We start from the raw sequence: 18,735 nt of genomic DNA on the forward strand, positions 1-18,735 counted from the left end.
CTTCCCTGGGTTTGTATGTAGAAAAAACCTTGATCATTCCAAGGACAGTGAAGTTTGAAAGGTTTATTTTTTTAAAGATTTTATTTATTTATTTTAGAGAGAGAGAGAGCATGTGAGTGGGGAAAAGGCCAGAAAGGGAGAAGGAGAGAATCTCAAGCAGACTCCACACTGAGCCCGGAGCCTGACACCTGGCTCTATCCCAGGACCCTGAGATCACGACCTGAGCAGAAATCAAGAGTCAGACCCTTAACCATCCACCCAAGCACCCTAAAAGGTTTCTTAACAAATATGATGAGCTAAGGCAATTGTGTGTTAGACTGAGATTCAATTTACAACCTCCTTCTATTATCCAATCAAGTTTATCGGCTCTACCTCCTAATTATATTTGAAATCCACATCTTATTCTAGTCTAACCTTCACTGTTACCCCCAAACTCAACTCACAACCTCCTTCCTGATCACAGTGTCCTAGTCCCACCAAGGTGAAATGTCAGCGAACCTGCCTGCTTTCATAATGCCCCCTTGCCAGCAAGTCTGTCCCCAAGGCCCTTTCCGAGTAAACGGACAATGGACTTCATGACTCTGCTCCCAACGACATATATGGAACTGACTCAAGACTCACCTAACATACTCGCTTTCTCAGAAATTTGGATTTAGAACCCAGTGACTCTTATTAACTGCTAAGTATTGGATCTGAATGTCATATAGAGTCTGGAGCTTGCTACCATCCTAGGGAAGCCATGGTGAACCATGTGAAAACAGAGCAATGGGATTAGTAATCTATTGCAAGAGAGAATACAAGTGTCAAAGAAGTGGAGATGAGAGAGAGAGATGGCGAAACTATTAGCTACTCTAGTAGCTAATAATTAGAGATTTTATTTATTCATTTGAGAGAGAGAGAAAGAGAGAGAGACCATGAGTGGGGGAGAGGGAAGAGGCAGAGGGAAGAGGAAAAGCAGGCTCCCTGCTGAGCAGGGAGCCCCATGCAGAGCTTGAGCCCAGGACCCCAGGATCATGACCTGACCCAAAGGCAGATGCTTAACTGACTGAGCCACCCAGGGGCCCCCGTTAGTTAGTTTGTTTTATTTTTTTTTAAGATTTATTTATTTATTTATTATTTATTTATTTATTTATTTATTTATTTATTTATTCAGAGAGAGCGAAAGAGAGGCAGAGACACAGGCAGAGAGAGAAGCAGGCTCCATGCAGGGAGCCCGACGTGGGACTCAATCCCGGGTCTCCAGGATCACACCCCAGGCTGCAGGCAGCACTAAACCGCTGCGCCACCTGGGGCTGCCCAGTTAGTTTGTTTTAATTTTAATTTTATGCAATCTCTATACCCAACATGGGCCTAGAACTCACAACCCTGAGATCAAGAGTCACACCTTCCATGGACTGAGCCAGCCAGGCACCTTACTTCCTAAGGTATTTGATATCTAGGAATTGTGATTCCTGCATCTTGAGGGGCCAGGATACACTTCCTCTTGTGTTCAATGATATTTCTTCACGCCCTTATACTGAGCTCTTCTTGACCTCAGCCACTTTAAAAGTCATTCCTAATCTTTGTCCCAACACGCCCTAATTAACCATCCCATAGCACCTATTTCATGCACTATCTTGGCATTTACCATATTATAGTATAGTTGTTTTCTTGCTGTTTCCCCTCCCTGGGTCAGGCTTTGAACTCCCTTGAGGGACAAGAATATTGTCCTGTTCATCTTCTGCATCACCAGCACTTAGGAGAGTCACTGGCACATAGCAGATATTCCATAAATGTTTAAATAGTACTTTTAGAATTAGGGGTCAATGCTTTCACAAGGCTTCCCTAGGATGGTACCAAGCTCCAGACTCTACCTTATTGTAACCACTTTTCGACTGGATTTTGACAGCATAGATGTTACACATAAGCAATTGCTACTGAGCTGTCCCAGGAGTCTCAGAGTGTGGTCCTAGGAGCTGGAAAATACCAAACTCTTGGCCATAGTGGACCTTGAGAGCCATTGTTTTGTGAAAACCTGAGATAGTTACACAGTGGAAGGTCCCCTACTTTTTTTAGTTTAAAAATATTGTTTAACTTCACATGTACACACAGTATTATAGCAATACTAATGGAAAGCTATTTTTTTTTAATTGGGGGGCGTGACTGGCTCAGTCAGGTTAGAGTCTGTCTTCAGCTCAGGTCCTGATCCCAAGGTCCTGATTGAGCCTCACGATGGGCTCCTTGCTCAGCGGGGAGTCAGCTTCTCCTTCTTCCCTCCCTTGGCCCTTCCCCCGTCCTATGCTATCTCTCTCTCTCTAAATAAATAAAATCTTTTTTAAAATATCCATAGGTTCATCACTGTAATAAAATAACCTGTTTTCAAATGTCCGCATCCCCTTCTAGTGCTTATTTGTATGCATCCATATAATTTTTACAGGGTTATAATGATCATTTAGATAATTTTTTTTCTTTTTCACATAACAATTCATCATAACTATTTTCCAGGGCACTCAAAGAGTTCTCTTTATGGTGATGGGGCGAGACATGTTAGCAGAAAAATCAGAATATCCCATGGTAAAGCAATATATCATAGAGGACAAATTGCTGTGGAAGCTCTGACTTTGTCTAGGGGTATTTGATTTGCTAGATTTCTTTATTTAAAATATTTTATTTATTTATTTGAGAGAGAGAGAGAGAAGATGAGTAGGCTGGAGGGGCAGAGGGAGATGGGAATCAGATTTCTCACTGAGCAGGGAGCCTGACTCAGGGCTTGATCCCAGGACCCTGAGCTGAAGGCAGACGCTTCACTAACTGAACCGCCCAGGTGCCCTTTGACATATTTCTTTCTAAAGAAGGTGCCCCTAGCAGTGCCCCTAGCAGTGAACAAACATGCCTTGCAAACTCTCCAGCCCCATGTCATTACTAAAGACATTCCAAGAAGAATATTTACAGCTCCCCTAATAGTAATAATGATCATTCATTGAATTCATATCATGTATACAACTCTCAAGACAACAATATGGGCTGGTTGTTATTGCTGTCCCATTTTACAGGATAGGAAATAGAAGATCCAAGACGTGAAGTAACTTGCAGCCTCACAGAACTGCAAAGTCATGAAGCTGAACTACTAATCCCCCAGTTTAGATATGGAACCACATTTCCTGTGGATAACACAACATGATGGCTAGAAGAATCCTTTCCAAACTGAAATCCTTTTCTCAGTGGGGATGCAACACATTGGGCTCTATTCTGTATAAATGCAATATCTGTTTTCCAGCAAGGGGCTCACAGGAAAGTCTTGTGTTGTTTTTAAAGCATTTACAACCTGATTTTAAGTCTTTTCAAAGCATCCTCTCTTTCCTCTTCAACCCATACTATCGGACTCTCTTCCCAACACTTATTGCCACCTTTCTGGGATAAAGCAGTATTGGTTCATCAAATGGTATGGATCACAATTTGGAAGCGCATTCTAATATAACTCTGTTACAAGTGGCAGAGGAGAGCACATTCCTTAGCTTTTTATTACAGGCCACTGTGATCTTTATAGAAGTAATACCTGTCCCTGCTTCTTTGACCTATTTCCAGTTACTGCAGTGATTGCATACATAAATATTTAAGTATCTATGACTTTACCTATGTGCAAACACATAACCATTCTCATAAATGCTTCCTAGGTAAGGAATTATTAGCAATGAAACTGCATCGAAATAGGAAAAAGCAGTTGTCTTTGGTTGGCCTCCCAAGAAGTTGCCCCTGACATGAGGGGATCATGAGCAAGTGACTTATTAAACAAACATTCCCAGGGAAAGCCAGTGAGGGATGGGGGGAAGCAAGGCAGGGAAGTGGGAGACACTGAGCAAGTGTGCGATTTCAGGTGCCTGTTCTGCTTCTCAGAGTTTATCTCCATCAGAGCAAGAGACTTTGGTACCCTGAGCAGTGAACCACTAGCTTTGCACCACTTTAAAGGGATATAAGCTCTGTGCACTTTTGGCTGTCTGGGCTGGGGTAAAGCTGACCCTAGTAGCTCTCAGGAGTCCTCTGAAGAAGGTTATAGGCTCCAGATGCTAGAAGAGAAGCAGGTGGAAGTGGCACAGAACTTGAAAAAGCTATCCCACTCAGAAGAGTATCGGCTCCAGAAGTCCTACTGTCCATTGGATATGAGGCAGTCTCTGGAATTAGGTCAGAATTTGCATTCCAATTGTACTATGTTAGATACGTAGTCTGTCCTCCCTAAACCTTGGTTTTCTCTTTTGTAAAATGGGAATAACATCTTCTGGGGGAGGTGTAAAGATTTAAGATAATTTATTCGAAGGATTGTTTTGCTGACTATCATAAGCAGGTGCTCAATAGATGGTAGCTATTAGTTTCCCATTTGATATAAAGATAACTTTTAAAATGTAATTAGCTCAGCTGGATTATATACATAAAAATAATTTCTCGTATCATGAAATGTGCATAAATTATATAGAAAGATGATGTATTTTCCCTGTCATTTCATCTGTGTAGACAACTCCTTCCCTTTGGGAGAGCCACCAGTCTGGAAATCAGAAATAAGCTTCTGTTAAGCATGTAATGAAAGCAGGAAGAAACCTTATTGTTGCCCACCAATGCTTTTTATTTTTCATTTTTTATGATGAAAATCTTTGAACATAAACAGAAAGAGAGAAGAGAGCATAATGAATCCTGCAGAGTATAATGAACCCAGTTTCAACAATTATCAACTCATGGGGTGCCAATCTTGTTTCATCGACACCCCACCATTTCCCTCCCTCCCATATTTGAAGCAAATACTAGATTTTGTATCATTTCACCCATGAATGTTTCAACATGTGTCTCTAAAAGGTAAGGACTCTTTTTAAAATTTTAATCTTTGAATTTACATACAGTAAAACTTCCCTTTTGCTGTGTGTTTAGTTTCATAAGTTTTAACATATGGATAGATTCATGTAATCATCATTACATTCAGGATACAGAATAGTCCCATCACCCCTAGAGGACTCTTGTTTTTTTTAAAAAAAAAAAAATCTGTAACCATAATAACATTATTGCACCTTTTAAAAATTGACAATAGGAAAAAAAAAATTGACAATAGGGATCCCTGGGTGGCGCAGCGGTTTGGTGCCTGCCTTTGGCCCAGGGCGCGATCCTGGAGACCTGGGATCGAATCCCACTTTGGGCTCCCGGTGCATGGAGCCTGCTTCTCCCTCTGCCTGTGTCTCTGCCTCTCTCTCTCTCTCTCTGTGTGACTATCATAAAAAAAAATTTTGACAATAACAGGGGCACCTGGCTGGCCCAGTCAGTAGAGCATGTGACTCTTGATCTTGAAAAAGACTCATACTTGCTTGGACCTCTTGTCAGTTCAAGCTCCACATTGGGTGTAGAGCTTCTTTAAAAAATGGAAAATAACATATACACTTTTAAGGGTAAATATGATCCTATTTCTCTACAATCATGAGATAACACTCTCCAACTCATAGCATCCCTTTTGCAAAAGAAATATTCATGGGTAGGCATTCATATGTACCATACATAGAACATGTTCTAGGCATCCTTCACCTTTATTTCTGACAAGAGGTCCAAACAAACATGACCTTTTGTAACAACTCATTCATTTTCTTTTCCATACAACCTTCCTGCCCAATATTGATCCCTTTCTTTGACAGATATTTCATAACATTCCTCAGTTCTCCCATTTAGTACAGTTATCTACCTTAACATGCCTGTTTAGATGAATAAAGAATGGAATTGTCTTAATCAGTTTTTGTTGAATGAAACAGATTTTTTTTTCTGAAATAACTCAAATACTGCCTTTATTTCTTAAGAAAAACGTTTAGAACCTGAGATCTAGAAGGGAACTTAAAAGCCATTCACTGGGATTTTCCCATTTCATGATTGAGAAAAATCAGCTCAGAGAAGTTTAAAAACTTACTGAAGGTACACAGCTGGTTAGGAAAAGAGCTGGCACCAAAATGTGATCTCCTGGTCGAGGGCTTTTTCTCTTACTCTACATTTTGGCCATCCTGTTTCTTTCATTTTGCTGTCACCTGAGTGTGGGTTCCATTACCAGTTGCATAGTCATATGCTATGAATAGCAATTAGGAATAATTTCAGCTAAAAAAAAAAGGTGTTTATGAAATGTCCAGAAAAGGCAAATCTATGGAGACAGAAAGCAAATTAGTACTTACCTAGAGATGTACGAATGGGGATTGGCTGCAAACAGGCACAAAGAATCTTTATGGGGTGATGGAAATGTTCTAAAACTGGATGGTAGTGGTGACTGCACAACTCTGTAAATTTACTAAAAGTGTATGTTTAACATGGGTGCATTTAATGGCGCCTAAATTAAATTGTACCTCAATAAAGCTTTTTTTTTAAAAAAACAGTTACATACAGATATTTAATTAACCTTATATTAAGAAGTTGAAATAAGTGATTCCCAGACTCAACAGCTCCACGATGTCATCAGACCCGTGATTTTTCTTTAAGCTTTTTTTTTTTTTTTTAATTCATGAGAGACACAGAGAGAGGCAGAGGATGAAGAAGGCTTCTGGTGGGGGGCCTGATGCGGGACTCCATCCCAGAACCTCGGGATCACAACCTGAGTCAAAGGCAGATGCTCAACAGCTGAGCCACTCAGGTGCCCCCAGACTTGTGTTTTTACTCTGTTTTTAGTTTACCATCCTGAGCAGGTCTGCATTTTGTTCTCATATCCATCCTTTCATGATCCTAAGACAGCCTTTACAACTCCACATACAGAGCAAGAAGAAAAATGGCATCAGTGAGCTCTTAGCCCCTGCTGGGCTCTTTTTAAGAGAAAAATCCCTCAATTGATTTCTGGTTTCTCATTGGCCAGAATGGGGCACATGCCTACTATATGCAAAAGAGGCTGAGGATGTGAGCAAATAGGAAATGGACATGGAGTTATCAAGATTGGCTCAGTGCTGAGATTGGCCACATTGACTTTCTGAACCAAAGAGAGGTTCTGTTAGCAAGAAAAAGGTGCAGAAGGCTGAGATAGATTATCAGGTGAGCAGCCAAGAGTGAAGACTCAAAATGTGCTAAATATTTTATTATTTGTTCAGGGTTTTGACAGCATAATGGTTAAGAACACAGACTCTGGAGAGAGATTGCTGGGATTCAGTTCCAGCCCAACTCAGCTCACTGTGTGACCTTAGGTGAGTTAATTATCCACTTTGTGCCTCTGTTTACTTCACTGTTAACTGGGGATAATGATGACACCTACTTCATACAGTTATGTGAGAACTAAATGTGTTAACCCATGTAAAGTGCCTAGAACAAAGCCTGGCACATAATACGCACTAATGAATGATTTTCTTATGTATGTGTGTGGTTACATGAAAATATGTTATCTTGGCATGTCTCTTATTCCACAAATACTTATTGAATAATTAATATGTGCCAAGCAGTGAGCTAGACACTTGGATAAAACCATGAACAAGATAGACTGCATCGTGATCTTGCTGAGCTTAGATTCTGAAAGGAGAAACCAACAATTTATAAGTTAATAAATAAATAAACAAGATCATTACAGATTGTAATAAGTGTTGCAAAGGAAAGAAACAGGTGCTGAGATAGAGCACACCCCAACTGTCTTAGATGGAGTTAGATGGAGTAAGTGAGGAAGAATTCCATAAGATAAGGGGGAGATTGCATTAATTAATATTGTCTTTCAAGTATTAAGGAGACACATGCATATATATATACAACAGAAAGAAAGGTAGAGCTGCCCTTATAGAATAGAAATTGATTCCATTGCTATACTCTGCAAGCTAGTCTCCCTGAACTCCCTCACGTGAGGCCATAGGATGGCAATGGTTGGGAAGAAGGCCGGAGCAGCCCAACCATTTGCAGCTAAACCAAAGCCCAAGCCTGACCCACCCTTCTGCCGACAAGGACCGTTGACAGTCTTTTGTTTGGCAACCAGTGATGCTCCCTCCCCTTTTAGTGTTAGAATTTTTAATTAATTACCTAAGACTGCTCTTGGTGTGATTTTTAATCAGGTTTCGTCTGTGCAAATCTATTAATGGGGAAGGACAGGGTATCCCACAGTGACTGGCCTCAGCTCCATGCTGCATGTATGACCCTATGTCTGAAATCATAGTCTGTGAGAGCTAGATCATTTAAGGTCCAAGACTTTAATTTGCAGGTAAGACCCAGAGAATTTGGCTAGCCCAAGGTGACACAACCAGCTTGATGGCTTAAGAACCAACTTGTACTGTTGCTTGATTTGTATGTTCCCTGACAGGAGGTTGCTGGGTAGAGTTTAATTGAATTGACTTGATTTGCCTCCTGCAGGGGCCTCCTTCTCACCCAGCACTTGGGAGCCTGTCATGCCTATTTGTAATGCAAGATGGCCTCTCAGAAAGTCGTGCTTGTGAATCCCGAACTTTAACTCACTAACAACTCACAGTCAGGGGGAGAGCAGACTAAGCCAGTGCAACATTGAAGACGCTTTAAAACGAGGAGAGTCCTGTTATTTTCACATACTGTATCTAGAGTAATGGAAGCTGTTAACAAAGGGCAGCCAAGGGGAGGTTCAGCCAGCACCCTACCCCCAAACCCCCGTGGGGAAGGATCTGGCCAGCCTGCCTTTTGGAGGCTCAGAGCTCTGCAGGCTTGAAGGCACAGCCTGAGGGGAGACGGGGAATCTGCGGAGGCCAGGGGCTGAGATGGCCAGGTGGTAGTGTTGGATGCCTAGCTTTCAATTAGTGGATTTGAAGGAGCAAAAAGGTGAGGAAGATAATTAACTGTGTATGTGCAGTGCCGAGCTGCATATAAAGATTGGACAGACTCACGCAGCGGGGGCTGTGGTCTGATACTGCAGGCCCTGGTTCTCAGGGACCAGTTCAGAAATACACAGTCCAGAGATTTGTTATTCACTTTGTCCTAGGAGACAGGCCCCAGGAGAGTTTGGAATTCCTGGGTGGATCAGCTTCTTGCTAACAGGCCCAGCCCACCTTCTCTCACAGGTTGCTGTAGTTCCATTGAAGGTAGATGCAGCCTTGAAGGAGAAACGGCCAGGAAGAGATGGGGAAGAAGGTAACAAATAGCTTGGAGATAAGATAGGGCTTTTTAAGAGGGGAAAATGGGAGTGTTTACAACTCAGTGAGCAATAATTGAGTGCCTACAGTATGTATGTGTCAGGAACTGTGTGAAGATGCTGGGGTATCTAAGGTGACTGAGGTGCTAAAGATGAACCAAGCTGAAGCCATCTTTTCACTGGCCCAGGCTCTATCCTGAGTGCATGTGTCCATAGCTCACTTCTTTCTTGATCCATTGGTTCCACTCATCTCACTTCATCTTCAGCAGCCTGGGGCCTGCCCCAGTTCCACAGTGTGTGTGGAGCAGGGGAGCTAGTACTGGAAAATCATGGAATATCATAAAGTTGTTAAAAAATAACTTAGCTCATGAGTGGCTCAGTTGGTTGAGCATCTGCCTTCGGCTCAGGTCATGATCCCAGGGTCCTGGGATTGAGTCCTGTGTCGGGCTCCCTGTGGCCTGCTTCTCCCTCTCCCTCTGCCTCTCTTTCTCTATCTGTCTCTCATGAATAAATAAATCAAATCTTTTAAAAAATAACAGCTCAACTCGCCTTTTTTGAGGCCAGTATTACCTTGATACCAAAACCTCACAAAGACATCACAAGGAAAGAGTTGTAAATGACTATACTTTGTTAAAATTTTGTACTCATTTAGTATGTTTATTTTTCTGCACAGTTTTGTTCCTTCAAATGCACTAATTTTTCTTTGGGTATATGCAACTATAAGGATCTAGAATACATGTCTGCGTTAAGGTGGCCTTAATTCCCATTCTGTTTAACAAATACTGATTCATCATTACCGTATACAAAGCATTGTACTGCTGACTCTGAGAACATTCCTCACACCACGTTGAAGCCCTCTGGTTAATGAGTCTGACTCTCCCATCACACAGTAGGTCCTTTAAAGCAGCATTTGTCTTTCACTCATATTTGTGTCCCCAGTGCTTTGCACAGGCTATTCCCATAGAAGTAGGCATTCAATACGTGTTTGGGGATTGAATGGCAAAATCTGTACACATCTTTAAGATAATGCTGAACATATAAGAATGCCAGTAGAGGCATGGGGATGGGGATATGCATTGGAGGTGGACTTAATGTGATGCGCTGGCGGGGAAGGACAATGTAATGGGAAACAAGGCTGGGGAGTGGGATAGAATCAGACTGTAGCAAGTCCCAAAGGTCATGTTAAATGGTTGTAACCTAGTTTTGCATCCAGTGGAGAAATGGGAGGGTTTGGGGTTAATGAAAGATCATTTTCATATTAGTTTTTAGAAGAAAAAATTTTGAAAACCCCACATGTATATCAGTTAGAGGGCTTTCCATTGCAGTAACAGAAAACCTGACTCCAATGAGCTTAGAAAAGGGAATTTAGTGGGTGTGTTGGCATCATCCTCAGACTGGCTTCTCTCCAGGTTGCAAGATTGCTGCCACCAGGGCTATTTGCTATTTCTCTCAACCTTTAATGAAAAATCCTAAGTTCCATTCTAATTAAACCAATTTAGGTCTCACTCCCCCAAGAACAAATTCTTGAGCCAGAGCCAGAGAAATAGGATTAAACCGATTGGTTTAGGCCAATTGAGGCCAACCCTATGGCCAAGAGTGGATCAGTCTATCCAAACTGCATGGCTGCTGCCCAGTAGGAAAAGGGTGTTTGGAAAGCTGAGAAGTCAGCTAATAACATTCACTGGAATATAACAAAATAACTGTCTAAGGATAGGGAAGAAATTTGTGAAAAAGAATGGCAAGGAACAGTTTGTCTTACTTTATTAAAATTATCAAAAAGGAATGGTATTGGCACAAAGAACCCAGAAATAAATCCAGGTTGGCATTAAAATTAGTCCATGATAAATGTAATGATGGTTTATTTAATTAAAAGTACTGTCATAATTGGGGAACCCTGGGTGGCTCGGCAGTTTAGCGCCTGCCTTTGGCCCAGGGCGCGATCCTGAAGTCCCGGGATCGAGTCCCACGTCGGGCTCCCGGCATGGAGCCTGCTTTTCCCTCCTCCTGTGTCTCTGCCTCCCTCTCTCTCTCTCTCTCTCTCTGTCTATCATAAATAAATAAATCTTTAAAAAAAAGTACTGTCATAATTATCAATCAAACTGGATGGAGACCAAGTTTGACCCTACCTTGCAACATAAATAAAAAATTTCAAATGTATCAGAAAATTAAAAGTAAAAAAACAAAAAAAATAATAAAAATGTTCAGAGAAGACTGGGAAAATGTCTGTATAAACTGGACTGGAAAAGACCTTCCCCAGTAAGACTGGAAACCTGTAAACTATAAGAAGCAATAAGGAAAAGAAAGAAGGAAGGAAGGGAGGAAGGGAAGGGAATATTTCTTTAGGGTTGAATATTTCTCTTTGGTCTTAGGAAGGAAGAAGAGAAATATTTGACTTTTAAAAAATTATAAATATTTTTATGTCAAAAATAAATTTTAAAAGTTTTAAATTATTTAACAGAAAAATACATACTGAGCCTGGGTGTCTTAGTTGGTTAAGCATCTGCCTTCGGCTCAGGTCATGATCCCAAGGTCCTAGGATTGAGTCCCCCACTGGGCTCCCTGCTCAGCAGGGAGTCTGCTTCTCCCTCTGCCCCTTCCCCTTGCTCTCTTTCTTTCATGCTCTCTCTCTCTCTCAAATAAATAAAATAAAATCTTAAAAAAAAAAGAAAAATAGAAGTGAGGAAAATGGAAAAGTATCAAATTGGTAATTTGAAAACATTTAAAACCAAGGGTCCCTGGATAGAGTAATCAATTGAGCATCCAACTCTTGGTTCCTGCTCAGGTCGTGATCTCTGAGTTGCGGGATCAAGCCCTGCATCAGGCTTCATACTCAGCATGGAGTTTGCTTGGGATTATCTCTCCCTCTGCCTCTGCCCCTCCCTCTCTCTTTCTAAAATGAATAGATAAATCTTTAAAAAATATTTAAAAACAAGGGCACCTGGGTGGCTCAGTGATTGAGCATCTGCCTTTGGCTCAGGTCATGATCCTGGGGTTCTGGGATCGAGTCCCTCATTGGACTCCCCATGGGGAGCCCGCTTTTCCCTCTGCCTATGTCTCTGCCTCTCTCTCTGTGTCTCTCATGAATAAATAAATAAAAACTTTTTAAAATATATTTTAAAACAATGATAACATTTAGTATTGGTGGAGTGTAGAAAAGCTGATATTCTCATACATAGATGGCACTGGTCCAAATTGTTTCAATCTTTTTGGAAAGATATCTGGAAATATCTATAAAAAACTAAAATATATACACATTTTGAATCAGAAATCTCACATATAGGATTTTCTTTCAGAAATATAAGCATAAGTACATAAGCATATATATCCAACACATTGAACAAAATCCAACACCCCTTCATGACAAAGCACTCAACAAACTAGGAATTGAAGGCAACATTCTCAACTTGATAGTAATCATTTACAAAACCCATAGCCAACATCATGTTCAATGGTAAAAAATTGAATGCTTTCCCCCTACAATTGGAGCAAGATTGAGCAAATCTGCTCTTGCCATTTCTATTCAGTTTCCATTGGAGGTCCAATCAGGGCAACTAGATGTTAGGATGGCTATAATTTTAAAACCAATTTTTAAAATAAACACAGTAACAATCATTGGGGGAGATGTGAAGAAGTGGGGACCCTCATACACCACTGGTAGTAATGTAAAATGGTATAGTCACTTTGTAAAACAGTGTGGCAGTTCCTCAAAAGGTTAAATATAGTTACCCTTACACAAAATTTCACTCCTAGGTGTATCCTCAGAGAAACTTATAAATATATCTACATTTAAAAAACTTATACACAGAGCAGCCTGGGTGGCTTAGCGGTTTGGCGCCTGCCTTCAGTCCAGCGCCTGATCCTGGGGTCCTGGGATCGAGTCCCACAACAGGCTCCCTGAATGGAGCCTGCTTCTCCCTCTGCCTGTGTCTCTGCCTCTCTCTCTCTCTCTCTCTCTCTCTCTCCCTCTCTGTGTGTCTCATGAATAAATAAATAAAATCTTTAAAAAGAAACTTATACACAAGTGTTCATTTCAACATTATTCATAATAGTTAAAGGTAGAAACAATCCAAATATCTATCAACAGATGAATGGATAAATAAAATATGGCATATCCATCCAGTGGAATATTAATTAGCTAAAAAAGAGTAACTAAGTACTGATAAATGCTACATGGATGAATCTTGAAAACATGCTAAGTGAAAGAATTCAGACACCAATAACCATATTTATATGATTATTTATTTGAAATATCCAGAATGAAAAAAAAAAGAAATATCCAGAATGACAAATCCATGGAAACAGGAAGTAGATTAGTAGTGGCAAGGGGCTGAGAGAGGTGCTGGAGGAAAGTAGGGAATGACAGATAATGGATATGAGGGTTCTTTTTGAAGTGGTGAAACATTCTACAATTGATCATAGTAATGGTTGCACAACTCTGTGAATACACTAAAAATCATTGAATTGTTCGCTTTAAATGGAAAATTATGTGATGTGTGAATGACATCTCAATAAAGCTATGATTCTTTTTTCTTTAAAATGAGTTAGCTTTATATCTATTGACTTAGAGAGATGACCATGATACACTTTGAAGTGAGAAGAGAGTTCTAAGGTACTATGACTCCATTTTTATGTTAAAAATGTGAATAGATGTTTGTATGAGCATGAAAAAGTTTTCAAAGGATTTATACTGGGCTGTTAATATTGAGAGATAGGAAGGAAAAAGGTAGAGACAGTGGAAGACTATTAATTTTTCTTTATACAAAAGTGGATTTTTTTCACTTTTTAATTGGGCCATGTATAGGGCCGTGTATCCCCCTGAAAAGGTGAAATAAAGAAAGAAACTAAAATGGTTTTAAAAGATCTGGGGGGCAGCCCCAGTTGGCTCAGCGGTTTAGCTCTGCTTTCAGCCCAGGGCCTGATCCTGGACACCCAGGATCGAGTCCCATGTCAGGCTCCTTGCATGGAGCCTGCTTCTCTCTCTGCCTGTGTCTCTGCCTCTCTCTCTCTCTCTCTCTCAGTCTCTCTCTCTCTCTCTCTCTCTGTCTCTCACGAATAAATAAATAAAATCTTAAAAAAAAAAAAAAGATCTGGGGAATAGCATGAAAGGGAATTGGAGTAGGGGAGATTAGAGGCAGGAAGAGGAAATAAGGCAATCAGGCTTGCTGGGGGTGATGAAGCCTTGCCCCAAAGCAACAGATTCCTAAGACTTTGTATAAGTAGAGCAAGAAATAGGACTTAGTTACCAGGTAAAGATGAGATCACTCAAAGAGAAAAGGAGTTGTTGCTAATTCAAGATTCCAGGCTGGTCTACAAATAGGAGGTGTTCCTAGAATTTGGCTTTGAGTTGGAGGTATTGGCTGGCTGGCTCATCAGATAAAGACTCATGACAGATGAATGTTTTGGGGAGTCATATGGAAAGCAATAACATTATACAGAGGGGGAGATCACAGTGTTAGAAGAGAGAAGATCAAGTGCAGAATATTGAAGACCACATTCCCGTACTTGCATTCCTGTGAAGGAATATGTGAGGAAATAGTCAGAGAGGAAGAAGGAAATCCAGGGGATTGCAATTATATGCCAGGATGGGAAGGACCAGTCAAGTTTCAAAGAGGACAGGGAGGTGAAGCAGAAGTCCATTAGCCGGCAGTGGAACTTGGTACCCGAAAGGTCATTCCTCATGCATCTACAAGGGAACATTTTCGACATAATGGGTGTGGAATTCAGATTTTTGGGGGCTGAGAGTTCATCAAGGACCAGACTAAAGAGGAGGTAGCAGGAGACTATGCTTTTGAGAAATTTCTCATCAAGGGGAAGGGAAATAATGAAATAGGAATTAGACTGTGAAAGTATGGAAGGTGTTTTTAGGATGGAGGAAATATGCCCATGTTTATAGGCACTTGAGAAGGAAAGATTAGACAACACCCTTAAGAGACAGTCTTGGGAGAGGACAGAAATAAGAATAACAACTGGTAGAATTAAACTTGGAAGCAGAATGAGGACTTTTGTATTCTAAGAGGGAAGAGAGCAAGAGGGAATTATAGGAGATAAAAAGTTTTTTTGTGAGATTTTGTGTGTGTGTCTGTGTGTGTGTGTCTGTGAAAAGAAATTAAGCCCCCATCCAGGGGTGATAATTAAAATAGTTAACAGTCAGGCGCCTGGGTGGCTCAGTTGGTTAAGCATCTGCCTTCGGCTCAAGTCATGATCCCAGGGTCCTGGAATCGAGTACTGGAGTTAGGCTCCCTGCTCAGTGGGGAATCTGCTTCTCCCTCTGCCCTTCCCCCCTGCTCGTGATCTCTCTCTCTCTCTCTAATAAGTAAATAGAATCTTTAAAAATAAATAGATAAAAGAGTTAACAACAAGTGCAGAGTGTACACTGAAGCAGGAGCCAGGAGGCCCTCGACTCTGTTCCATGTTAACTCTAGCTGCTGGTCATAGTGTGGTCTAGGGGTAGAGGCTAGGGCAGCCCAGGTCAGGCAGCAGAGTGGAGCAACAAAACCCTAGGGCTTGAAGCAACATCTCTTGGCTAGAACTTTAGAAGACTAAATGAGAATGATCTAAATTCTGGGGTGCCTGAGTTGCTCAGTTGGTTTGTCATCAGACTTTTGATTTGGCCTCAGGTCATTATCTCAGAGTGGTGGGAATTGAGCCCGCAAGTCGGGCTCTGTGCTCAGTGGTGAGTCTGCTTGAGAGTCTCTTCCTCTCCCCTGACCCCGCCCCCTGCTTGCACTGGCTCACTTGCTATCTCTAAAATAAATAAATAAATCTTTTTTAAAAAGAATGATCTAAATTCCTCAAAAACAGTTTTTTGTAACAAAAGACTAGCATGCTATAAAGCGATTAATCTTTAGCGTTCTGATTTAGTAAGTATTTTTTATCAGATAAATAATGGATGGCTCCCATAAACTTAATGCATGTTGGCAAAAGGTCTAAAAGAGAAGGGATTGATTGAAATAAAAACTGGTCACACTTCCTGGCTTATTCTCTTGCAGCAAACAACAGTCTCTTAGTTCAAATAGGGAAAATGGGGTCACAGTGAATTTCAAAATATGGAATCTGTTGTTTATTCAAGGTTTTCCCTCTGAATACCAGACACAGACGTCTTTGCAACTCTGTTCTCCCACTGGAGGAAGAGAATGGGATAATGATACCTAGCACTCAAGAGGATACAGAGAAGTACTTGGGGATTCCCAGATCTCAGTTGCCAAGTACATAATACGGAAACTGTCACCAAGGTGATCATATCAACCTCCGCCACATGTCAGCCTCCACAGGAAGGCACCCCTGTAGATATTAGTTTACATGCTGGAAATCTTTCCCTTTTACCACTCCAGAGCACTGCAGAGATGCTGATTTGAGGGCTGCTGGCCTGGTGGAGCAGATTCTGAAAAATTAATATGTCCTTGAGCTAGGACATGCTGGATGTGGCTGTAGCCTTTCAAAAAAGAATTTTCTGAGTGGGAGGTACTTTTTATCTAATCCTAGCCACTTAGAGATGAGGAAAATGTGGCAGCCCACTATTTAATAGAAGGTTAAACCAACATTGAGATCCATTTGGATATTTTTTTTAATTTTTATTTATTTATGATAGTCACACAGAGAGAGAGAGAGAGAGAGAGAGAGAGAGAGGCAGAGACACAGGCAGAGGGAGAAGCAGGCTCCATGCACCGGGAGCCCGACGTGGGACTCGATCCCGGATCTCCAGGATCGCGCCCTGAGCCAAAGGCAGGCGCCAAACCGCTGCGCCACCCAGGGATCCCTCCATTTGGATGTTTTAATCCAGTATTTCCACTTCTAACTTTCTTGTTGGTAAACTTAAGTCATAATTTACATACACGTGAAGGGATTTCTTGACACATATCACATATTTGTAATTCAAGTAAGACGCCAAAATGAGACATCCTCAGAAGTTTTGAGGTATAAGGCATAAGGTGGGATGCATAAATGCATTAAATCTGAATGTATTGCTGACCCAGCAGGACTCATGGTATAATCAGAAAACAGCCTTATTCTCCTCCTTCATGCCTATTTGACTCTGCTGTATGGGGCTACTTCTTTTCCTGCTCCTTAGATGAATTAAAGTGTGGGCCTTATGACTTTTGAGGTCACTCTCAAATAACAAAAAGGGCCTCTGGTTGCTTTTAATCAAAAATACAGTCCTACATCAGTAATGAGTGGGTCATAATAAAGAAAAAAACTCCATACTTTAGTGGCAAAGGGGAGTGTTTCTCCAGGCCTGGGGCTTCTTCCCTCCTTCTCACTCATGAGGCTGCTCAGTCTTCTAGCGTTGAAGTGGGAAAGGGAGAGAGCGAAGGAGGCCCAAGGAGAGAGAAAGAAAGGCCTTGGGACTCTAGCTGGCATAGCTTCTCTGGCCATGGCAGATGTTTCCAAGTGACACTTTCTCTCATGGGCAGTTTTATAGGTTTGCCAAAACCACTCTCACCACTACCATCCTGTTGAGGAATCTCTCACCACCCATTTCCTTGGCACGGGCAAGTTCATTTTGCCTCTGACTGGTTGCCTCAGATTCTTCTTCTGGGCCCCGGTCATCTGGAGGCAAACCTCTGGCTTCTTTCTGCCGAGGTCTCTGCCTTTCCAGGCAAGCCTCCTGGGTAGGATCAAAGTCAAGCCCACACTGTCTGTGTCACTCTCTTTAGACTTTTCTTCTGTGGGAGTAAATGACTTCCCCTATCGTGGTCTCTATCCCATGTTCAGGCCACTTTTGCCAACTCTGGCCCTTTAGATTTCTCATGCATGAGGCAGACACCAGCCCATGGCGTTCCCCAAACTGCAGAGGCCGCATCCCAAGCTCTCCGAGAGCTCTGCCTGAAGGACCTCTCACCAGACTTAAGGTGAGGGGAAAAAAAAAAAACCCTCCAGCCTTTCCCTGGCCAGGTGCATGAGAGGAACCTCTTAGAACACCTTCATTTCAGTTCCTCTACAGAAACCCTTCTGGGATCCAAGAAGCCTCACCAGCCTCCACCTCAAGCTTTTCACATCTTCCTGGTAAGTGAGACGTTAAGGGAACACCCATTTGCAAGTCCCGCATCATGGTCCTGCGCCTTGCTTGGAATGTGAGAGGGGCTCACAACTAGTTTCTGGGTCCTCCGTCAAAATGGAAATAAAATAATAGCTCCCATCTGAACAACCTGTTACCAAATATGTTCTCTTTCTCTTTCCCATCACCCTTATAAAGTTTCTTTAATGGGTAGATGTTGGAAAAGATCAAATGCCACTTCAACAAACTTTGCAGAGTTTTGTTGTCTGTCAGAGGTTACTTGAATTATGGGTGGTTGGAGAAGGGTTGGCCATAACTTTGTTCTACAGAGATTTTTATTACAACAAGATATATCGCGATTCAACCAGCAGCAAGGATCCCAGAATCCTGGGAGTGTTATTTATAAGTCACGCTTCCCGTCTGTTTTATCCAACTGAACGAGGGAAGTGATTTGAATCAGAAACCACAAATTGGCTGCCTAAAAGAAAGGAAATGAGCAAAATATAGAATTTCTTTCTAATTCTAAATGTTTTGTTGTGGTTTCAGTTAGATAACAAGATCTCTTGTATCAGAAAAACCATCACCCCTACCCGGATAGATGGGCACTTGTTCACTGGAGGTTAGTCCCCAGGTCTGGTGGAGCGGCGCGGTGTCAGAATCAGGGTCCCTCATCGTGGTCCTGGGGAGTGATTATGTCTCT

The 18,735-nt window shown here is 41.6% G+C and overlaps 1 protein-coding gene across 3 annotated transcripts in view; it reads left to right on the top strand.

Moving 5' to 3' along the window:
* Positions 1-6,918: 6,918 nt before the first annotated feature.
* The window catches only part of TMEM150C (transmembrane protein 150C), an 85,456-nt gene continuing 73,639 nt past the window's right edge, over positions 6,919-18,735 (top strand). Inside the window, exons 1-2 of one of the 3 annotated variants that reach the window (XM_038582287.1) lie at positions 6,939-7,154; positions 17,971-18,043. The gene's annotated coding sequence lies outside the window, so the exon portion shown is untranslated. Of the gene's footprint in view, positions 7,155-17,970; positions 18,044-18,735 lie in introns of all 3 variants that reach the window. The other 2 variants (XM_038582288.1, XM_038582284.1) reach the window with 2 other exon arrangements.

Source organism: Canis lupus, chromosome 32, assembly GCF_011100685.1.
Source record: "Canis lupus familiaris isolate Mischka breed German Shepherd chromosome 32, alternate assembly UU_Cfam_GSD_1.0, whole genome shotgun sequence".
NCBI classification, from domain to species: Eukaryota; Metazoa; Chordata; class Mammalia; order Carnivora; family Canidae; genus Canis; species Canis lupus.